A 24,884-nucleotide genomic window follows, 5' to 3' on the forward strand; every position below is an offset into this window, starting at 1 on the left:
GCTATTTTTACGTTTTGGATATTTTGAATTATACTGCTATAAACATTTTTTTTTTTTTTTGAGACGGAGTCTCGCTCTTGCCTAGGCTGGAGAGCAGTGGTGCAATCTCGGCTCACCACAACCTCCGCCTCCTGGGTTCAAGTGATTCTCCTGCCTCAGCCTCCTGAATAGCTGGGACTATAGGCACATGCCATCATGTCTGGCTAATTTTTGTATTTTTAGTAGAGACAGGGATTCACTATGTTGGCCAGGCTGGTCTCAAACTCCTGACCTCGTGATCTGCCCACCTTGTCCTCTCAAAGTGCTGGGATTACAGTAGTGAGCCACTGCGCCCAGCCTATAAACATTTTTGTACAATGTTTTGAGTGAATATATGCTTTCAGTTGTACTGCATATATACCTACGAGTGAAATCACTGGGTCATATGGTAACTTTATGTTTATTATTTTGAGAAACTATCAGCCTGTTTTCAAACCTGGCTGCACCATTTAAATCCCTATCAGTAATGTATTAGGGTTCCAGTTTCTCCGTACCCTCACCAACACATGTTACTATCCTTTCTTTTCTTTCTTTTTTTTATTATAGCCACCTAGTGGGTATGAAGTGTTTTTAGTTTTTTAAAAAATTTAGAAATTTATTCTGTTTAATCCACAAACTTTATATAGCTTTAGTTTAAAAAAAAAAATGAAAAAAAAATCAAAACAAAAACAGTGAAACCAAGACACTATTCCAAAGTCTGGACCCTTCCAGCCTTCCAAATACAAGAACTCTGAAAGTTGTATATACTGATTGTGGAAGAACAAGAGAAAAATATGAACAGAGCCATGACATTTCATTAAACAAAATTGTATGTAACTGAAGGATCCTTCCTGGGACTAGCTCATTGCCTTTACAAAAGATAAAAGAAAACAAAAACACAAAACCAGAAGAATAAAATGAGAGTCCAGTGTTCCAAATGAACTTGATACACATCAGTATAAATCCACAGTGTCCTGGCAAACAGCATGCTTTCATTTTCTGTCTCATCCTAGAGCTCGAATCCTGATTCATTTCAGCAGAGACTCCACAGGCAACAGGAAAGATTATGGCATTGAAATATTCATTTATACTTTTATGGTAGTTCAAAATGGTGGTCTTATTTCTGGGCAAGCTTACAGACCATACCAGGTCAGAAGCATAACTTAAATGGGTGCTAAGACTCAAATGAAAAAAATGTAAAGAAAAAAACAAAAAGAAAACCAAAACCAAACCAAACAAACAAAAAAAACCCTCTGGGAATAGCCAGGGTATTTAAAGGAACCATAAAAATGCTAATAATATTTAAACCTCCCTTTTTAAAAAGGGGATTTTTTTTGGCTTAAAATATTTCACTCTAAATGAATTATGTCAACTGTCAATGAAAGAATGTCACTAATACAGTGTGGACAACTTTTGCAATGTAAATACATGCCCCTTGTTTTTACATGGTGAACTTCAACCTAGCAATTATTACAACAAATGTTAGAGTCTAAAGCTCAAACACATTTTAGCAATTTTGAAATTGAATTGCCTACAAACCAAATAAAATTTACATCACAACAAACATTTCCGCCTAAGACTGTGGGGACACTTGGGCCTTCCTCATTGATCTCAGGGCCTTTTCACGCAGGTGCTTTTCTTTTTTATTTTTATTTTTCGGAGACGGAGTCTCACTCTGTCACCCAGGCTGGAGGGCAGTGGCGCGATCTCGGCTTACTGCAACCTTCGCCTCCGGGATTCACGCCATTCTCCTGCCTCAGCCTCCTGAGTAGCTGGGGCTACAGGTGCCCGCCAGCATGCCTGGCTAATTTTTTTGTATTTTTAGTAGAGACGGGGTTTCACCGTGTTAGACAGGATGGTGTCGATCTCCTGACCTCGTGATCCACCCGCCTTGGCCTCCCAAAGTACTGGGATTACAGGCATGAGCCACCGTGCCTGGCCAACGCAGGTGCTTTTCTAAGTCATCAAGGTTATCTTCAGCTTCACTTTCAGTCTCCTCCTTCAGCTCTGGCGCTGCCACTGGTTCTTCCTGTGCTAATGTGGTTGTGACAGCTGCAGTGGCTGCAGAGGTCGCAGCGGCTGCAGCCACAGCCTTTTCCTTGTGTTTTTTGTGCTTCTTGTGCTTATCCTTTTTGTGTTTCTTGTCTTTTTTTTTTTTTTAATATATGATGCAATTTTATTACCTTTTTCTCTATATAAATGACACAAAATTTAGAACAATAAAAACAATTTCTTCCATGAAATTTCAACAGCTGAGCTGAGCTGGGAAGAGCTAAACTGCTTGATATCGGAGTTTTTTTTTTTAATTGTTTAAGTTCTAGGGTACATGTGCACAATGTGCAGGTTTGTTACATATGTATACATGTGCCATGTTGGTGTGCTGCACCCATTAACTCGTCATTTACATTAGGTATATCTCCTAATGCTATCCCTCCCCCCTCCCACCACCCCACAACAGTCCCCAGTGTGTGATGTCCCCCTTCCTGTGTCCATGTGTTCTCATTGTTCAATTCCCACCTATGAGTGAGAACATGTGATGTTTGGTTTTTTGTCCTTGGTGATAGTTTGCTGAGAATGATGGTTTCCAGCTTCATCCATGTCCCTACAAAGGACATGAACTCATCATTTTTTATGGCTGCATAGTATTCCATGGTGTATATGTGCCACATTTTCTTAATCCAGTCTATCATTGTTGGACATTTGGGTTGGTTCCAAGTCTTTGCTATTGTGAATAGTGCCGCAATAAACATACGTGTGCATGTGTCTTTATAGCAGCATGATTTATAGTCCTTTGGGTATATACCCAGTAATGGGAAGGCTGGGTGAAATGGTATTTCTAGTTCTAGATCCCTGTGGAATCGCCACACTGTCTTCCACAATGGTTGAACTAGTTCACAGTCCCACCAACAGTGTAAAAGTGTTCCTATTTCTCCACATCCTCTCCAGCACTTGTTGTTTCCTGACTTTTTAATGATCGCCATTCTGACTGGTATGAGATGGTATCTCATTGTGGTTTTGATTTGCATTTCTCTATAAATTACCTTGGGCAGTATGGCCATTTTCACGATATTGATTCTTCCTATCCATGAGCATGGAATGTTCTTCCATTTGTTTGTATCCTCTTTTATTTCCTTGAGCAGTGGTTTGTAGTTCTCCTTGAAGAGGTCCTTCACATCCCTTGTAAGTTGGATTCCTAGGTATTTTATTCTCTTTGAAGCAATTGTGAATGGGAGTTCACTCATGATTTGGCTCTCTGTTTGTCTGTTATTGATGTATAAGAATACTTATGATTTTTGCACATTGATTTTGTATCCTGAGACTTTGCTGAAGTTGCTTATCAGCTTAAGGAGATTTTGGGCTGAGACGATGGGGTTTTCTAGATATACAATCATGTCATCTGCAAACGGACAATTTGACTTCCTCTTTTCCTAATTGAATACCCTTTATTTCTTTCTCCTGCCTGATTGCCCTGGCCAGAACTTCCAACACTATGTTGAATAGGAGTGGTGAGAGAGGGCATCCCTGTCTTGTGCCAGTTTTCAAAGGGAATGCTTCCAGTTTTTGCCCATTCAGTATGATATTGGCTGTGGGTTTGTCGTAGATAGCTCTTATTATTTTGAGATACGTCCCATCAATACCTAATTTATTGAGAGTTTTTAGCATGAAGAGCTGTTGAATTTTGTCAAAGGCCTTTTCTGCATCTATTGAGATAATCATGTGGTTTTTGTCTTTGGTTCTGTTTATATGCTGGATTATTGATTTGCATATGTTGAACCAGCCTTGCATCCCAGGGATGAAGCCCACTTGATCATGGTGGGTAAGCTTTTTGATGTGCTGCTGGATTCGGTTTGCCAGTATTGAGGATTTTTGCATCAATGTTCATCAGGGATATTGGTCTAAAATTCTCTTTTTTTGTTGTGTCTCTGCCAGGCTTTGGTATCAGGATGATGCTGGCCTCATAAAATGAGTTAGGGAGGATTCCCTCTTTTTCTATTGATTGGAATAGTTTCAGAAGGAATGATACCAGCTCCTCCTTGTACCTCTGGTAGAATTTGGCTGTGAATCCGTCTGGTCCTGGACTTTTTTTGGTTGGTAAGCTATTAATTATTGCCTCAATTTCAGAGCCTGTTATTGGTCTACTAAGAGATTCAACTTCTTCCTGGTTTAGTCTTGGGAGAGTGTATGTGTCGAGGAATTTATCCATTTCTTCTAGATTTTCTAGTTTATTTGCATAGAGGTGTTTATTGTATTCTCTGATTGTAGTTTGTATTTCTGTGGGATTGGTGGTGATATCCCCTTTATCATTTTTTATTGTGTCTATTTGATTCTTCTCTCTTTTCTTCTTTGTTATCTTGCTAGCGGTCTATCAATTTTGTTAATCTTTTCAAAAAACCAGCTCCTGGATTCATTGATTTTTTGAAGGGTTCTTTTTGTCTCTATCTCCTTCAGTTCTGCTCTGATCTAAGTTATTTCTTGCCTTCTGCTAGCTTTTGAATGTGTTTGCTCTTGCTTCTCTAGTTATTTTAATTGTGATGTTAGGGTGTCAATTTTAGATCTTTCCTGCTTTCTCTTGTGGGCATTTAGTGCTATAAATTTCCCTCTACACACTGCTTTGAATGTGTCCCAGAGGTTCTGGTATGTTGTGTCTTTGTTCTTGTTGGTTTCAAAGAACATCTTTATTTCTGCCTTCATTTCATTATGTACCCAGTAGTCATTCAGGAGCAGGCTGTTCAGTTTCCATGTAGTTGTGTGGTTTTCAGTGAGTTTCTTAATCCTGAGTTCTAGTTTGATTGCACTGTGGTCTGAGAGACAGTTTGTTATAATTTCTGTTCTTTTACATTTGCTGAGGAGTGCTTTACTTCCAACTATGTGGTCAATTTTGGAGTAAGTGTGATGTGGTGCTGAGAAGAATGTATATTCTGTTGATTTGGTGTGGAGAGTTCTGTAGATGTCTATTAGGTCTGCTTGGTGCAGAGCTGAGTTCAATTCCTGGATATCCTTTTTAACTTTCTGTCTCATTGATCTGTCTAATGTTGACAATGGGGTGTTAAAGTCTCCCATTATTATTGTGTGGGAGTCTAAGTCTGTTTGTAGGTCTCTAAGGACTTGCTTTTTGAATCTGGGTGCTCCTGTATTGCGTGCATATATATTTAAGGTAGTTAGCTCTTCTTGTCGAATTGATCCCTTTACCATTATGTAATGGCCTTCTTTGTCTCTTTTGATCTTTGTTGGTTTAATGTCTATCAGAGAACAGGATTGCAACCCCTGTCTTTTTTTGTTTTCCATTTGCTTGATCTTCCTCCATCCCTTTATTTTGAGCCTGTGTGTCTCTGCACGTGAGATGGGTTTCCTGAATACAGCACACTGATGGTTCTTGACTCTTTATCCAATTTGCCAGTCTGTGTCTTTTAATTGGAGCATTTAGCCCATTTACATTTAAGGTTAATATTGTTATGTGTGAATTTGATCCTGTCATTATGATGTTAGCTGGTTATTTTCCTCGTTAGTTGATGCAGTTTCTTCCTAGCCTCAATGGTCTTTACAATTTGGTATGTTTTTGCAGTGGCTGGTACCGGTTGTTCCTTTCCATGTTTAATGCTTCCTTCAGGAGCTCTTTTGGGGCAGGTCTGGTGGTGACAAAGTCTCTCAGCATTTGCTTGTCTGTAAAGGATTTTATTTCTCTTTCACTTATGAAGCTTAGTTTGGCTGGATATGAAATTCTGGGTTGAAAATTATTTTCTTTAAGAATGTTGAATATTGGCCCCCACTCTCTTCTGGCTTGTAGAGTTTCTGCTGAGAGATCTGCTGTTAGTCTGATGGGCTTCCCTTTGTGGGTAAACCAACCTTTCTCTCTGGCTGCCCTTAACATTTTTTCCTTCATTTCAACTTTGGTGAATCTGACAGTTATGTGTCTTGGAGTTGCTCTTCTCGAGGAGTATCTTTGTGGCGTTCTCGGTATTTCCTGAATTTGAATGTTTGCCTGCCTTGCTAGGTTCGGGAAGTTCTCCTGGATAATATCCTGCAGAGTGTTTTCCAACTTGGTTCCATTCTCTCCGTCACTTTCAGGTACACCAGTCAGATGTAGATTTGGTCTTTTCACATAGTCCCATATTTCTTGGAGGCTTTGTTCGTTTCTTTTTATTCTTTTTTCTCTAAACTTCTCTTCTCTCTTCATTTCATTCATTTGATCTTCCATCACTGATAACCTTTCTTCCAGTTGATCTAATCGGCTACTGAGGCTTGTGCATTCATCACGTAGCTCTCGTGCCATGGTTTTCAGCTCCATCAGGTCCTTTAAGGACTTCTCTGCATTCGTTATTCTAGTTAGCCATTTGTGTAATCTTTTTTTAAGGTTTTTAGCTTCTTTGCCATGGGTTTGAACTTCCTCCTTTAGCTCGGAGAAGTTTGATTGTCTGTAGCCTTCTTCCCTCAACTTGTCAAAGTCATTCTCTCTCCACCTTTGTTCTGTTGCTGGTGAGGAACTGTATTCCTGTGAAGGAGGAGAGGTGCTCTGATTTTTAGAATTTTCAGTTTTTCTGCTCTGTTTTTTCCCCATCTTTGTGGTTTTATCTACCTTTGGTCTTTGATGATGGTGACGTACAGATGGGGTTTTGGTGTGGATGTCCTTTCTGTTTGTTAGTTTTCCTTCTAACAGTCAGGGCCCTCAGCTGCAGGTCTGTTGGAGTTTGCTGGAGGTCCACTCCAGACCCTGTTTGCCTGGGTATCAGCAGCGGAGGCTGTAGAACAGCGAATATTGCTGAACAGCAAATGTTGCTGCCTGATCGTTCCTCTGGAAGTTTTGTCTCAGAGGGGTACCCGACCGTGTGAGGTGTCAGTCTGCCCCTGTTTGGGGGTGCCTCCCAGTTAGGCTACTCGGGGGTCAGGGAACCACTTGAGGAGCCAGTCTGTCCGTTCTCAGATCTCAAGCTCCGTGCAGGGAGAACCACTACTCTCTTCCAAGCTATCAGACACGGACATTTAAGTTTGCAGAGGTTTCTGCTGCCTTTTGTTTGGCTATGCCCTGCCCCCAGTGGTGGAGTCTACAGAGGCAGGCAGGTCTCCTTGAGCTGTGGTAGGCTCCACTGAGTTCGAGCTTCCTGGCTGCTTTGTTTACCTACTCAAGCCTCAGCAATGGCGGGTGCCCCTCCCCCAGCCTTGCTGCTGCGTTGCAGTTCGATCTCAGACTGCTGTGCTAGCAATGAGTGAGGCTCCGTGGACGTAGGACCCTCCAAGCCAGGCACAGGATATAATCTCCTGGTGTGCCGTTTGCTAAGACTGTCAGAAAAGCACAGTATTAGAGTGGGAGTGACCCGATTTTCCAGGTGCCGCTTGTCCCCCCTTCCCTTGGCTAGGAAAGGAAATTCCCTGACCCCTTGTGCTTCCCAGGTGAGGCGATGCCTCGCCCTGCTTCGGCTCACGCTCGGTGCACTGCACCCACTATCCTGCACCCACTGTCTGACAATCCGCAGTGAGATGAACCCGGTACCTCAGTTGGAAATGCAGAAATCACCTGTCTTCTGCGTCGCTCACGCTGGGAGCTGTAGACTGGAGCTGTTCTTATTTGGCTATCTTGGAACCGCCCCCTCTTGTCCTTCTTTTTCTTCTTTTTCTTCCCACCTCCTTCTTGATCTGGATTTCTTGGCAGTGATGCTCTTGGTGTTGGGATTTTGGCTTTTTTGACCGGTACAGCTGGTGTCCAGTTTGTAGATGGTCACTGAGACTGGACGGGGGATGGAGGTGCTGGGAGCTTTTAAGCTGCTGGCTCTGGAGACCCGGAGACAGATCAGGATGAGGAGACCCTCATTATAGACTGTGGGCTTGGTGAAGCAGCCTTTTTTATCTTTTTAGGTTCCAGAGTCCTGGAGACTCTCCTAAAGGGCCTAGTATTTGGAGACAGGGACTGCCTTCTTTGGGGTGATGACGACCCTGCTCTTCGAACAGGTGGAGGACTTGAGGTCTGAGGAGCTCGAGGCCATGGTGAGGGTGAATGTCATTTGTTTGGTTGTGGTGATCAGGCCTCGTGGGTAGAGCGGCTTGGGGAAGACCCTTTCCTATGCTTGGATGATAATGAAGGTGAACGTCTCTTGGTGACTGAGGAGCTTCTTTGTTTGGGAGGTGGAGAATGGGAGATCCAATGCTTTGGTGGTGGAGATGGTGATGCTCTTTGTTCAGGAAGGGGAGGAGAAGAAGCCGTTCTTCTCTTCGGAGGTGGAGAAGGAGAGTATCTCCTCTGTATTGGAGGAGAGTATCTTCTAGGAGAAGGTGAGCACCGATGTGAGGGAGGAGAAGGAGTTCGTTTTCGTGGTGGTGGCGTGGGAGAACTGTGCCCTTGAGGAGGAGGGGCAGGAGAAGGAGATCATAGCCTTCTGGTGTGTGGTTGGGATGGAGTTCTCCTCTGTCTACCATGAGGGTAAGTCTCTTTTTGGCGCTTCTGTGGTTATGGAGAGGCACTCCGGGAAGGGAAATGTCTCCGCCGCCTGCCAACCTCACCATTCTTCACATGGGATCTCATGGATCGTTCATCTTCTGAGGAGGAAGAGAAGCCAGAGTTAGATGAAGACTGCTGGTTTTGTTGTCTGTATTGGTGTCTCTGCTGCACAGAATCTGCTGCAGCCATTTTACCACGTTTATCTTCTTCCGATTCAGATAACTACTTTTCTAGGCTTCGGTGCTGGTGAAGGGCACTCCCTTTTTTCAGTACCTTTATGTTTTGTTACTACCTGAAGTTCTCCCTGGAGACATGGAAACACGACTTTTTCTTGTACAGTTTGACTGCTGGGGTGTTGGGGAATGCTGAGTTTTGGGTGGTGGAGTTGCAGGAGGAGATGGCCTGTACCTTTGCCTTGGAGGACTTGCTGAAGGAGATAACCTATGAGTTTTTTGAGGGGGGCTGGATGTCCTCTTGGGAGGCTTCTTTGGTGGTGACCAGGAATGAGATGAAGAGGATGATGAGCTACTCCCAGACAAGGATGCTGATGAACGTCTTCATCTTACTGGAGATCTACTCCTTCTATGCTTTGGTGGAGGGGGCATTCTTCTTGGTGGAGTTCTTCTTCAAGGAGATGGCCGCCACCTTGGGCTTGGCCACCTTCTAGGTGAATACGATCTTGATTGGGATCTATGGCGCTGTCTAGGTGGAGTGTGAGAAGGAGAGCGGGACTGCGTCTGAGATCTTGATTTGGAGTGTGACCGAGATCGTGGTCGGGTCTTCTCCTTCTGCTTTTCATTTTTGGAATCTTTTTTCTGGAGAAGGTTCTTTAGGCTCTGGTACAGGTTCAGGTTTGGGAACTTTCAGAATGTCACTAGTAGAAGTGGCCTGTTGTACTGAAGGTTCTTTTACTTTCACTGAAGGTTCTGGGAGCTCTGGAGTTTTTTCCTTCTTTTCTGGAGCAGGAAAAGGACTCTGGCTCTTGGTTCTTTGATGGGGAGATGAGAATGACTGCACTTTCTCTCTTCTAATAGGGGAAGATTGTCTTTTAGGGGAAGGAGATTTGCATCTTCTTGGGCTACGAGACCTCTCCCTTTTTTCTCTGCTGCTTTCTTTTTCTTCCTTATGCCTTTTGTCTTTGTCTTCATCTTGCTTTTTCATAGATGCCAATTTTTCTTGTTCAATCTGTCTTTGTTTTATTTCTTCTTTCTTCAGTTCTAGGAAAGCAGAAGACATTCCTGAGATGTTTTCTTGTGCACTTAGCAGCAGGGGCCACAGTTCTCCCGTAAATTCTCGAGCATTTTTTCCATTAGAAAATCCAGTCAGGTTGATTTACATCATTTTGGAGTCTGGATTCTTCACTTACAGCTGGTTGAATATAAACTCAATCACAACATCATCTTCAAACCCAAGGATTTTCGTTACTCTTTTTGTTATCCAGGGCTTTATAACTTCCAAATTTACTTTGCTCGTGTTCACCTTTTTTTCTAGGCATTCTGCAAATTTCAGCTGCTTCAATAGTTTCTTCTGTTTGTTGCTGAACTGATTATACTGTTCTGCACTTGATCGGTGGAAGAATCCTGCGTCCATCTTGCCGCCTCGCTTGGAGATCGCTCCCTATCCCAGGGTGCACCGCCTATTTTATAGTTTTAATTTGCATTTCCCTGATGACTAATGATATTGAGCATCTTTTCATGTGCTTATTGACCATTTTCATGTCTTCTTTGGAAGTATGTCTATTAAAATCCCCATTTGAAAACTGGATTATTTTTCTTTTTATTGTTGAGTTTTAAGAGTTTTAAAAATATATTCTGGATACTAAATCCTTATCAGGTATGTGACTTGCAAATGTTTTCTTGCATCCCATGGACTGTCTTCTCAGTTTCTTGACTGAATTCTTTGAAGCACAAAATTTAAATTTTGATAAAGTCTGTCATTGGTTGCTTGCGGATTTCGTGTCACATTTAAGAAACCATTGCCTAATCTAACGTCACTAAAATTTATTTCTATGTTTTACAGTTTTATATTTTTATGTCTTAAATTTAAGTGTTTGATCCATTTCAAGTTAACTTTTGTATATGGCACAAGATGAGTCTAATTTCATTCTTTGCATGTGGATATCCAGTTTGTCTTGACACCATTCGCTGAAAAGACTATTCTTCCCCTATTTAATTGTCTGGAGTTCCTTGGTGAAAATCGAATGGTCATAAATCTATGGGTTTCTTTCTGGACTCTCAATCCTATTTTATTGGCCTATCCTTATATGTTAATCCTTATGCCAGTACCACAACATCTTGATTACTGTAGCTTTGTATTAAATTTTCAAATTAGGAAGTGTGAGTTCTCCAACATTTTTCTTTTCAGGATTGTTTTGGCTAGAATTTTGCATTTTCATATGTATTTTAGGAAGAACTTTTCAATTTCTTCAGAAAGTCAACTGTAAGCTGGGTGCAGTGGTATGTGCCTGTAGTCCCAGCTACACAGAAGGCTGAGGCAGGAGAATCCCTTGAGCCCAGGAAGTTTAAGGCCAGCCTGGGCAAAACAGCAAGACCCCATCTCAAAAAAATAAAAGCCAAACAGAATAAAACAAAAAAGCCAGCTGTGACTTTGATAGGTATTGCATGGAATCTGTGGATTAATTTGGAGAATATTGCCATCTTAGCAATATTAAGTCTTCTAGTTCGTGCACACAGGGTATCTTTCCACTTGTTTGGCCTTGTTTAATTTATTTCAATGACATTATACTTTGTATGATTTCAGTTGTTTTCAATTTATTGAGACTTTTTTATGGCCTAACACGTGGTCTACCCTGGAGAATGTTCCATATGTACTTGAGCAGAATGTATATTCTGCTCTTGTTGGATGGAGTGTTCTGTAGATGTCTGTTAGATCTAGTAGGTTTATAGTGTTGTTCAAGTCTTTCATTCTCTTGTTGATCTTCTGTCTAGTTGTTGTATCCATTATTGAAAGTGGGGTACTGAAATCGCCAACTATTATTGTAGAGTTGTCTGTTTCTTCCTTCAATTCTGTCAGTTTTTGCTTCATATAATTTGGGGGCTTTGTGGTTAGGTACACATATGTTTATAAATTGCTATTTATTCTTGATGTATTGACTTTTATATTGTCACAGAATGTCCTTTCTCTCTCATAACACTTTTTGTCTTTAAGTCTATTTTACATGATAGAAGTGTAGCTACTCCAGCTCTCTTTTGGTTACTGTTTGCTACACACACACACACACACACACACATTTTATACTTTTACTTTCAACTTAATTTGTGCCTTTGAATCAAAATTATACCTCTTGTAGACATCATATATTTGGATAATATTTTGAACACTTTTTCCAATCTCTTCTTTTTAATTTTTATCAATTTACATTTAATGTAGTTATTTCATCAATTTACATTTAATGTAGTTATCAATAAAGTAGAATTTGCATCTGTCATTTTGCTATTTTTTCTATATATTTTATGTCTTTTCTGTTCCTTTGTTCCTTCATTACTGCCTTTTTTTGTGTTAAGTAGGTATTTTCTAGTGTACCATTTTTATTCCCTTGTCATTTCTTTTACTTTTTTTTTTAGTTATTTTCTTAGTGGTTGTTTTATGGATTGCTAATATCTTAATTTATAACAATGTAGCTCATATTAATACCAATTTGATTTCAATATTATACAAAAGCTTTGCTCCTCTACAGCTCCTTTCCCTCCCCCTCCATTGTGCTGTCATTGTCATACAAACTATATCTTTATACTTCATATGCCCATCAATATGGATACATAATTATTGCATTATGCAATTGTCTTTTAAATTAGATAGGCAGCAAAGGAGTTTCAAACAAATAATGTTTACTAATCATGGAACTTTGGGCAAGTTCTTTAACTTCTCTAAACTTAGATTTCTTCATCTGCAGTATGGAAATAATGATATTATTTACCTTGTATGGTTGCTGCAAGGATTAAGTGGGATAATGTATGTAAAGCATTTAGAACAGTGCCTAACACAGAATAAGTACTCCATAAATGGTAGCTGTGGTTATTAGTTACTATTTTCTTTTACCATCGTGCCTTTGCTCATGATGTTCCATCTATTTGTAATTTCGGGTTTTTTTTTTTTTTTGACAGAGTCTCACTCTGTTGCCCAGGCTGGAGTTCAGTGGTGTGATCTCAGTTCACTGCAACCTCCGGCTCCTGGGTTCAAGCGATTCTCATGCCTCAGTATTCTGAGTAGCTGGGATTACAGGCGTTCGCCATCATTCCCCGCTAATTTTTGTATTTTTAGTACAAACGAGGTTTCACCATGTTGGCCAGGCTGGTCTCAAACTCCTGACCTCAAGTGATCCACCTGCCTTGGCCTCCCAAAGTGTTGGGATTACAGGCGTGAGCCATGGTGCCTGGCCTGTTTGTAATTTCTTCTTTCGAATTTCCCTATGACAATTTTTTTTCATTCTCAAATACCACCACTTCCATGCTCTTAACTTGTACAGTGTCTATTATCACTATTACAACACTTATCACAGTCTTCCTTAGATTGTAGTTATTTGTAACATGTCTTGTCTCCCATTCTGTATTTTAAAACTCATGAGGGTGAATACTATGTCTTCTTCACCTCAGTATTTTTCAGTGTGTAACTCAGTGCCTTGTAATGGAGTAAGTGCTCAGTAAATGTTTACTGTATCACTGAATAAAGTGAATAATTTAAAAATGCAAAACAGATTGAGTTTTCTAGTTCTGTTAGTAGATCTGAATGCAATTTTAAAGCGATAAACCAAGAATGATACAAAGGATGTACTTCCCTTAAGTGGTTTATGGACTTTCTCAGGTGAATAGGAGAGAGAGTCATAAGATACTGGATTCTTATTTCTCAAAATGTGGTAGATTAAAAGAGAATTTCAGTGCCTCACAGCATATAAATGGATTTGGATTTATTAGGTTGGTGCAAAAGTAATTTTGGTTTTTGCAATTCTTTTCAGCTACAAAATCGCAATTACTTTCGCACCAACTTACAGATGGAGACGCGATTAGACTAATGAACATATATATTCCCTACAAGAATGTGAAGACAGTAAAGTTTGTTAAACAATGTACTTTTCCTCCATGTAACCCCCAAAGTGGTAGGTAGGGAAGGGAAGAGGCAGCAGAGTTTGATGGGTATGCATCGAAACTTTAAAATACAAAGAAGAAAGTTTGAATTTCAGCACTCAATATTAGGTGAGTGACTTTGGGAATGTCCTATAACATTTCTGATTGCCCATTTCCTTGCATGTAATGCCTATGTCACAGAGGTATTTAGAGAAGTAAATGAACTAATGGATTGTGAAATTGTTTTGTGAGTTACAAAGCATTTTTGGTCACTCTTTTCTTCTGGGTTCTTACTGCTCTGTGTTCATCATTCTGCTATAGCACTTCCCATGTTGTATTGTAATTTATTTGTTTATATCTGTCTCCCACTAGATTGAGCTTTTTTCAGAGCTAAGATTTTTCTTTTATTTATCTTTGGACACCAGGGCCTAACACACTGGTACTCAATAAATGTTTGATGAATGTGTGAATAAATGTTTCACATCGGAGATGAACTCAGATGACCTATTAAGTTTCCTTCTAGTTTTGCTGTTTAAGATTCCATGAAGAGGTCTAGAAATAATTAGAGATTGACATAGGAAGAAATATTTAGAATGTGAAAATATGAACTTGGAGGACAGTTACAGATTTGTTAAACACATATTAACATTCTAGAGTGTACTTTCAAAAGGGAAATTGTTGAGACGGGTTAATTGAGTTTATATATAAAAAGGGAGGTTATGATTTGTCAAGTGAGAAGTAATTTTTCTGGCCAAGGAATGATAACAGCTGAAACGAATCTCTTAAAAGCTAGGAAATTTGGCAGAGGAATATTGTGGCTAAACAAATTCATTAGAGCAGAAAGGTATTAAAAACATTTTGAGAAGTGGAGTTAAATCATGGAAAACCAGGCTTCCTTATTAAGGTGCCAGAAACTGATGAGACATAAGGTGGAGGTTTTGTTTTGTTTGAAAGAGCTTGAAGCTACATCTCCAACAGGAGCAAAGTATGAGCCTTTGGAGAGCAGAATAGCTATACCTACTGAAAAAGTTGTTAGTAGACAGAAGAAATTATAAACACAATTTACAATGTAAACATTGTAGAAATAGTAAAATGAAAGAACAAATGACTGAAGTTGATTGAGTAAAGGCCAAATCACTTGTAATGAGAGATGAAAAACCATCCAAAACAATGATCGTAAATAAGAAATTGAGAAGAGATGACAAATATGATGGCATAATTAAAACGATAGACTTGGAACGGACCTTGGGAGAACTTACAACGAAAGAGCTAACCAGAGATTCCCTGAACAGTAGACCTCAAAGACTAAACTGGTAATATCATAGAGTGGCTATTAATACATTCTCTCTCTCTGGTCTCTGACAAAATGTCCAGGAGGGGAGAAGACAGATGTAATTGGTGGAGTGGGTTCAGGGATAATTTTCTCATCATAGAGGCTTATTTATTTATTTGTTTTTGAGACAGAGTCTCTCTACATTGCCCAAGCTGGAGTGCAGTGGCGCAATCTCTGCTCACTGCAACCTCCGTCTCCTGGGTTCAAGTGATTCTCTAGCCTCAGCCTCCCGAGTAGCTGGGATTACAGGTATGCACCACCACTCCTGGCTAATTTTTGTAGTTTTAGTAGAGATTGGGTTTCGCCATGTTGGTCAGGCTGGTCTTGAACTCCTGGTCTCATGTGACCTGCCTACTTTGGCTTCCTAAAGTGCTAGGATCATAGGCATGAGCTACTGCACCCAGGAAGAAATATTTCGACTGTAAAAACATGAAGTTGGAGGACAGTTACAGATTTGTTGCACACATATTAACATTCTAGAGTTATCATCATAGAGGCTTTATTATAGCATAGTGGAATGAGAAAAAACTTGCACTTAAAAAATCAGACACACCTGACTTAGAATCCCAGCTCTGCCTCTTTTAGTTGTTTGACCTTGAGCAAAGTACTTAATATCCCTAAAAGACATTAATAAGGAACTCTGTCCCCTTCCATAACTCCTGTTCTTCGGATGTCTGGGTTGTTCATCTAATTTTCGTATAATTTTTTGCCTGTTTTCAATTTTTTTAAATGCTGCTTTCTAAGACATTTTATCATCTCTATCTTCTAGCCCTTTTATTGAGGTTTTAATTCCTCTTGTCATATTTTTAATTCCCAAGAGCTCTTTTGTTTTCTCAGTAGACTTTAAAATTTCTTGTTCTTGTTTTATGGTCACAATATCTCATCTAATCCCTCCGAGGATGTCAATGATAGATTTTCTTTTTAAAAGTTTCCTTCTGAGCTTCAGGGATCTTCCCCAAGAGAACAGACCTCCAGTTTTCTGCTGGTTTTGGGGAAGGGAAGTTATTTGGCCCTGCAGAATAGGGCAAGGAATCTGCAAGTCAGCTTCCTAGGCTGACTTTCAAGCAGTCCTCCTGGTTATTACCTCTCTTTCATGCCTACTTACAGGAGTACCTGGTACTACAAGTTCCTGAGCCCTTTTGGAATTCTGTGGTATAAGTGGATTTGCGTTTCAGCTTTCCCTACTGATGACTTGGGATGCATGTTTCTCAGTTCTGGTAATTCAGTTACTATTTGTTCAGCTGCTATATCTAGTTTCCAAAATTTGTTGCTAGTGTCTTCTCTCCCTATTCTCCTACCTTGTGTGTTTATGCCGTTTTATAATTCCCTTACTGTAATTTTATCAGGGTTTTGAGGAAGGAGGAGAGCTAAATGTGTGAGTTAAATTATCTGCCATCTTTAACCAAAAGTCTCTTAATTCTTTTTTTGTTTTTTAAAATTATTTTATTTTCCCTTCAGGGGTACACGTGCACACTTGTTTCATGGGTATTCTTAACTCTTCATGTCTTTTATATCCATCTCTTTTCATTTTACCCATCACCACATTATGCAGCTTCTTACCTCTTCCTATCTGGGCTCCTTTCCTCTATCATCTCGTCCCTTAGCTCTGTTTTCCACAATGTTGTGGATTCATCTTCCCAAACAACTGCACTGTGTATCAGAGTTTTGATTGTAAAAAACTCTTCTGTTGCTTCTTAATGCCAAAAGGAGAAAATCAAAGTCTTCCACAGTCTAGCCTCTGTCTACTGTTTCAACCTTATTTTTTAGGCTTTCCGAAACACTCATATCCATCTCCATACCCATCCCCACTTGTAGCTTTGGTCAAACTTGTCTGGTGTACCAAATAAGTAGGGACACAGCAGCTAGGCTTGCTTGGTAATGTATCCAGTAGACTTAGAAGTTGGCCTGTTGATTTTGAGCAACCAATTTAAAACTCCTTAAGTGAATACCTGTCTAACTTGAAGGCATCTTATGGCCCCTTTCAGCCTAGGATTTGAAAATCTATTTTCCATGTATGCTATTTCTTGATTGTGTTCACTATATAGCATATCGAGTTTTTTCCATAGTCTATTACTCACACCTTATTTACCTTCTGCTAGACTTTGAAGGTGCAAGGATGAGTAGGCTGTGGAAATTACATCCTATAAGAAACTTCCATCTTCTTTCTTATATGGTATTAAGTTTAAGCCATAGCTCAATGACTGGGTATACACATTGTGATTTAATATTCTTCTAGGATTTAACATTGTAATTTATTATACCCTTCTTATGAAAAGAATGTCTGGATATTCATAGGTGTGGTGGCTCTTGCCCACCAGTCCAGTGCTTTGAGAGGCTGAGATGGGAGGATCACTTGAGCCCAGGAATTTGAGAACAACTTGGGCAAGGTAGTGAGACTTCCTCTCTACAAAAAAAGTTAGCCAGTCCTGGTGGCACACACCTGTAGTTCTAGCTGCTCAGGAAGCTTTAGTGGGATGGTTGCTTGAGTCCAGGAGGTTGAAGCTACATGTAAGCTATGATTGTGCTGCTGCACTCCAGCCTGGGTGACAGAGCAAGATATTATCTCAAAAAAAAGTTATGTTTATAACATTTTCCTGAAAGTACATTGTTTTCTTTTGTTGTACACATTTTTAAATTAAAAATTTAAAAATTTAATGGACATATAATATTTGTACATATTCTTGGGGTACATAGTGATATTTCAATGCGTATAAAGTATAGTGATCAAATCAGGGTAATTAGCATATCCATCATCTCAAAATTTATTATTTCTTTGTGTTGGGAACATTCAATATCCTTCTAGCTAGCTATTTGAGACTATATGACATACTATTATTAGTTGTTGTCATCCTACAGCGTTAGAGAATGCTAGAACTTATTTTTCTTATCTAGCTGTAATTTTGTGGCCTTTAACAAATCTCTCCCTACCCCTTGTTTTCTAATGACTTTTTTCTCCCTTCAGAATTGTATTTGCTGATCTCTTTATTATGATGAAAATTCTCTGGATGGAAGGGTCATCAGCTGTCATCTCCTTTGCTACTCTGCTAGATATCCTTACAATTTGGTTTGGAATTTCAGTACCACTAACATTTTTTGGTGCATATTTTGGAAATAAAGAAAAGGTAAACTTCTAAAATACTGCTTTTGGCCACTGAGCGATGACTGAAATAATACCTCAGTGTATAATATTACACGTGAAATATGAAAACTCCCACTGGAGAAAACTACAGAGAATAATCATTTTGAAATAAAAGATACTTAAAAAAATTAAGTAAAGGACAGTAACATTTTCAAAGACATTAATGCATTTCCTACATTATCAATTGTTTATATTTCCTTTTACCTCTGATGAACCAAATTAAAAGGAGGACATATTGTAGAAAGGCTGACATCGGCCAACTCAGGAAACTAATAGGGTTATACAGTGAGAGAAGAAAGTCAAGATGTAGTCCAAGGAATGGGGCTATTCAGTTTACAGATTTGAAGTTAGCCTATTCCACATATCGGAGAAAGGTATAGGATACCAAAAAGTCTCAATGAGGCCACACAGCCAAAAAACTCTTCAAGGATACAGTATGAGATTGCAGAAGAAATGTTGGAAAAGACAAAATGGGAGGTGGAGTTCCACAGAGAGCAGCAAAAAGAAAATTTTCTGAAAACTATTGACACATTCTTAGACAAATTCTAAGAGAGAACTTTTGGGCATTTTAGATTATTTTGCATTAGAATAGTCACTAGTAAATCTTTCCAGTCTCTCCCTTGGAAATTATAAAAAAGGATAAATATCCTCATTGACTGTTTAGCTATGTGTCATTTAGTATGGTGCCACTGGTCGCATGTGGCTGTTGAGCACCTGAAATGTGGCTGTCTGAATTGAGATGGGCTCTATGTGGAAAATACACACCAGATTTTGAACACTTAGAACACGACAAAGATAATGTAAAATATTTGCTCAATGATTTTATATTAACACAAGTGTAAATCATAATATTTGGACATGTTAGACTAAATAAAATATGATGTTAAAATTAATTCCATCTGTTGCTTTTTACTTTTTTAAGGGGGCTACTAAAAAATTTAAAACTACACGTGGCTTGCATTATACTTCCATCGCACAGCACTGGCCTAGCCCCTGCCCACACGACTGCTTTTTGTTGTTTTCTTTATACAATTGTTGTTTTCTCAAAGCTGCCTTTGAGAAAAATGCTCCTGTAAATATTCCATGCCCTCTTCAGAGTCAAGATTCTGTTTTGTGATAATATCTGTATAGATGTTTTTCAGTTTCATTTCATTCTGATTCTCACTTCATTTATTTCCGAGCAGATTAGTTGTCCAGTTCACACAAACCAGATCACCTGTCAGATTCCTCCATAGAACTTCTTTACAAAACCACTTCTTGGCATCATAATTGGTGGCATTTTCCCCTTCGGCTGTATTTTTATTCAACTCCTTTTCATTCTGAACAGTATTTGGTGAGTATTACATCTTCATAATCTTAAAAGTGTTAGTTTTTAGTAAATTAACATTCCTATAGTTTAAGGAGGTTAAATTCTGATATGATAATACTTCATTTACCTCCACTTTATCCAGTAAATAACAATCTGACCTAGAAGAATTTCCTAGAAAACCGAGACTTAATTCATGACTTTAAAAATATTTATTTTTAATTTTTGTGGGTACACAGTAGGTGTATATATTTATGGGGTACATGAGATGTTTTGATACAGGCATGCAGTGCATAATAATCACATCTATGGAGAACGAGGTATCCATTCCCTCAAGCATTTATCCTTTGTGTTTCAAACAATACAATTATGCTCTTTTAGTTATTTTAAAATGTACAATTAAATTATTATTGACTATAGTCACCTGTTGAATTCACAATTTTTAAAAGGCACGTTTTGATGGAAATATTTATAAAGATTTACTTTTTTGGCTGGGCGCAGTGGCTAACACCTATAATTCCAGTACTTTGGGAGGCTAAAGCAGGTGGATCACTTGAGGTCGGGCGTTCAAGACCAGCCTGGCCAACATGGTGCAACCCCATCTCTACTAAAAATACAAAAATTAACCGGACGTGGTGGTGGTGACTGTCTGTAATCCCAGCTACTCGAGAGGCTGAGGCATGAGAATCACTTGAACCTGGGAGGTGGAGGTTGCAGTGAGCTGAGATCGTGCCACTGTACTCCAGCTTGGGCGACAGAGTGAGACTCCATCTCAAAAAAAAAAAAAAACAAAAAAACAAGCTGCAAAATAGATTATAGTAACCATATTTTCCAGATGTTCTTGATGGGAAAGTAGTTTTAAAATGAAAACTAAAAGGTTTTTCAGACAATTAATTTTCATTTCAGTGAAAAGCAATGTGCTTGTTTTTTATTTTATTTTTGTTTTTTATTTTTTTGAGACAGGGTCTCACTCTGTCACCCAGGCTGGAGTGCAGTGGTGTGATGTCGGTTCACTGCAACCTCCACCTGCCTCCCAGGTTCAAGCAATTCTCGTGTCTCAGCCTCTTGAGTAGCTGGGACTACAGGCGTGCACCACTATGCCCAGCTAATTTTTGTATTTTCAGTAGAGACAGGGTTTCAACATGTTGGCCAGGCTGGTCTTGAAGCAATGTATTTGTTGCATACAACTTTGTATACATTTATTATCTAGGGAGGTGCTTCTCCTCAATACTCATCCCTCACTCTCATACTCAGGTATGTATTTTACATGAGATTTTTAGGTGGGGTATTGATCGGTTCATCAATTTCTTTTTATTTCCAGAAGGCTTTTTAAAATGGATGTTGTCGCTGGGTGTGGTGGCTCATGCCTTTAGTCCCAGCATTTTGGGAGTCTGAGGCAGGGGGAATCACTTGAGGCCAGGAGTTCAAGGCCAGCCTTGGGCAACATAGCAAGATCCTGTCTCTACAAATGAAATAAAATTAAATAAAAAATTAGCCAAGCATGGTGGCACGTGCTTGGCTAAAAAATTAGCCAAGCATGGTAGCCTGTAAGTTCCAGCTACTTGAGAGGCCGAGGCAGGAGGATCACTTGAACTCAGGAGGTTGAGACTGCAGTGAGCTGTGATTGCACCACCGCACTCTAGCCTGGGTGATGGAGTGAGACCCTGTCTCTAAAGTATTAGTTAATTAATTGGAATGGGCATTGATCATCCCAACTTAGCTCAGGTCTATAATAACCACGAGAATTAACTGCATTCTTTCAAAGTTTCACCTAGATGTAATCCACACACAGATTTTTTTAAAAGGCACGTTTGAAAGTATATTTAATAGAATTATGTGTGCTGTGCTGTAAAGACATATTTGGAAAAGCTGAATGTCAGCAGGCTTTCTAAGGCAAAAGTGGTATTTGAATCTGTGATTTTCTGTATGATGTAGTTGTTGGTATTTATGGCATTTGCAGCCTTCCATTTCTGAAGAGAATGTTTTTAAATATGTATGGAGAAAATTATGGTGATATTGATGAGTCTCAAGTGAGAACTAACTTATATGACCAGAGAAACATGGATAAGAGCAGCACTGGTTCTGACTAGAGAAGATATGGCCAAACTCTGAAACTGCATAGGTAAGGGACTATTTTTTGGTACTTAATGGGTAAGTGGAGATTTGGAATACAGAGTTGAATGTTTAGGGGAAAAATAAAAAGAAAAAAAAAAGGTTTAAAGAAGTGTGTGACTGTCTATTGTATAGATTTGGATTGATCTTTCTGTATGTACTGTTAAGTTAAAGTTTATTTAAACCTCTTATTTTTATTTTCAGGTCTCATTAGCTGTACTACATGTTTGGCTTCCTTTTCTTAGTCTTTATAATTCTTGTGATTACTTGCTCAGAAGTTACAGTTTTGCCGTATTATTTTCATTTATATGCTGAGGTAAAGCCATAAGAAACTAATGCATTTGCTATACTTGCATTATTGGAATTGGAAGTCTGTGTTTAGAAAATAATTGAAATAAATGATAACTGCATGTTTCTACAACTTGGGATCAGTTTTATATTGTGTTTTCCTATTAACACATTTTGACTTTGATGTGGCTGTCAAGTTAAGGCTGCTTTGATGGAAAATTTAAATAGAAAGTGATTTCTCTTTGGCTGGTTATTGTAATTGCTGCATGATATTCGGTTAACAGAAAAATATAAGGGACCGATTTAATATTTATCAAGTTCAATGATATTTCCTTTTCTTTTTTTGAGATAGGGTTTCACTCTGCCGTCCAGGCTGTAGTGCAGTGGTGCAATCTCAGCTCATTGTGACCTCTGCCTCCTGGGTTCAAGCGATTCTCCTGCCTCAGCCTCTCTAGTAGCTGTAGTAGCTGGGATTACAGGTGACCACCACCACACCCAGCTAATTTTTGTGTTTTTAGTAGAGACGGGGTTTTGCCATGTTGCCCAGGCTGGTCTCAAACTCTTGGGCTCAAGTGATCCACTCTCTTTGGCTTCCCAAAGAGCTGAGACTACAGGCATGAGCCACTACGCCCAGCCGATGTTTTCTTTTTAACAATTAAATTTTTTCTTTGCAGCTTAAGCCAGGATTCTGGTTTGTTGGTTTGAGATAGTGGCTAAAGGTCCTTTCTCTTCTTTCATTTTATTGCCTTTTGGTTACCACAGACACAATAGTTCTTTTTACCCCAGTCCCATTTTTCCCCGATATCATTCTGGATAACAGCTGGTAGTGTACATTGTTCTCTTAAATCCCCTAAATCCATTTTATTTTGGTAGTTAAATATGACTCTTCAAAGATGACAGACAATAGAGGGTTCAGGGAATGATTGTTGTATACATGTTGTCTTAGACATTTTCTTCTTGTGCTATTGGTATAGAGGTACAAAATATAACTATATATATACTTAAATATACTTATGTAGTATACTTATACTTAGCTGGTGTATTAGTTCATTTTAACACTGCTGATAAAGACATACCCAAAACTGGGAACAAAAAGAGGTTTAATTGGACTTATAGTTCCACATGGCTGGGGAGGCCTCAGAATCATGGCGGGAGGCGAAAGGCACTTCTTACATAGCAGCAAGAGAAGAATGAGGAGGAAGCAAAAGCAGAAACCCTTAATAAACCCATCAGATCTCATGAGACTTATTCACTATCACGAGAATAGCATGGGAAAAACAGGCTGCCATGATTCAATTACCTCCCCCTGGGTCCGTCCCACAACTGGGAGATACAATTCAAGTTGAGATTTCAGTGGGGACACAGCCAAATCATATCAGCTGGTCATTAATTGTATGGTACATTTTGCCTTAGAGAATCTGCAGCAATCATTAATGAGGCATACAACAATAAGCATATAATGGATATGTTTTTATTCCTAAGAAAATGTTTTCGGGGGGTCCTGAAGACTACCCACATGTTTGGTGACTCACTAGAAGGAGTCGTGGGACTGAGCATACAGATGCATACATGGGTAGGCTACAGAAAGGATGCCCATAGGATCAGTGAGGGAAAAAGACAGGTGGAGCCTGGAGAAATCCAGGCACAGCCTTCCTATGTTGTTCCCTCCCATTAGAAAGCACACTGAGTATGCTTCTTTCTCCAGCAGTGAGAAATGCAGTGATAAATATGCAATGTTCTGCCCAGGGAAGTCCGTTAGAGATTTCAGCATCCAAGGTTTTTATGGGGAGTAGTCACATAGGCACCCTCTGCCTAGCAACTACAAAATTCCAGACTCCCCAAAGGAAAGCAAGTATTCACCATAAATCACATTGTCTGTACAGTTCTAGGCATAGCAAACCAGTCTACATCAGTCAGGGAATGACTAAATGCCAAATTCCCAGATGCAAACCAAGGGCCAACCTTGCAAGCAGGCTTTCTAAAGATAGTAGCCTCAGATCTACTACGTTAATTCTTTCCTGCACTGTCTTTTCCCATGGTCCTTGGCCACAGTGTCTTTGCAATATTATCATCGTCAGTAGGAGTCCATGGAACAGAGTGAGACCAACCTGCAGTATTGACCTTAGTCATGCCATCCATGGGTCCTGAATTGAGCCAGTTAAAGCAAATCTTATTAACCACAAGGTCTAGCCTAAATTTCTATATTATCCCCCTTTTAAAAAAATGGCTAGCCTGAGGCATCAATAGGCATAGCACAACTCTGGCCAGTATGTAGAAGCTGAACTGAATGCCTTCCAGGGCTGAGGAAATGTTATGATAGTCAGCCTGCACACATTAAAAGTCCAATCCCAGAGGGCACATGTGGTATCCCTGGAAACAAAGAGTTGACAATTGTTAGGATACCCCAAGCAGGGACATACATTACATATTTTATTAAATTTCTTATAAAAGTTTCTCTTTTATTCCTTTTAATCCATTATTTTATGGAGCTTATCTTGTGTTCTTGTTATAACTGCTAACCCATTTATGGTTAAAATTTCATCTGAAAAGTCATTTTTTCTACTTCTTTTTACAGGATTATCATTGGTGGTGACGATTTTTAACCAGAAGCTTTATAGCTATTTATCTTTTTACGTATGCAGTTCATTACTTCTCTGCCAAACTTCAAATCACAGAAATTGTGAGCTCTATTTTGTACTTTGGGTACACGATGATCATTGTGTTGATTTTCTTCCTTTTCATAGGTAACTACAGAATTACTCAGTATATTTCAGACTCTCCTAAGAGTCTTGGAGATAGCGGTAATGTAATAAACATCAATTAACAATTAGTGGAAGGAAAAGGGAACAAAGTCATCATGTTCATTTTTATGTGTTGCAGATAAAAGATTGCAAAGCTGAGGGACCTGGAGGGACCTTATGTACTTAGCTACAAGACTGTCCCTTGTGAATGTTTTAAAACAGGAATATGTTCCAAAGCACAGAAAGGGTTATGTGTAATCACCTTTGAACAGACTCCAAGCATAAAAAATAACCTACTTGAATAACTTTTAAATTAGTAAAATTAGATTAAATATGTCATCATATAAGCAATTATATGTGAAGGACAAAATGTATACTTCTCAGGATTACTCGTTTGGGGTTGTTATTTGGATTCATATGTGATGGGAACTTTTGTCT

At 39.2% G+C, this 24,884-nt stretch overlaps 1 pseudogene; it reads right to left on the reverse strand.

Annotated features, from left to right (window-relative positions):
- Positions 1 to 1,400: 1,400 nt before the first annotated feature.
- Positions 1,401 to 10,036, reverse strand: LOC129024995 (serine/arginine repetitive matrix protein 1-like; annotated as a pseudogene).
- Between the last annotated feature and the right edge of the window lie 14,848 nt (positions 10,037 to 24,884).

Source organism: Pongo pygmaeus, chromosome X (genome assembly GCF_028885625.2).
Source record: "Pongo pygmaeus isolate AG05252 chromosome X, NHGRI_mPonPyg2-v2.0_pri, whole genome shotgun sequence".
Classification (NCBI taxonomy): Eukaryota; Metazoa; Chordata; class Mammalia; order Primates; family Hominidae; genus Pongo; species Pongo pygmaeus.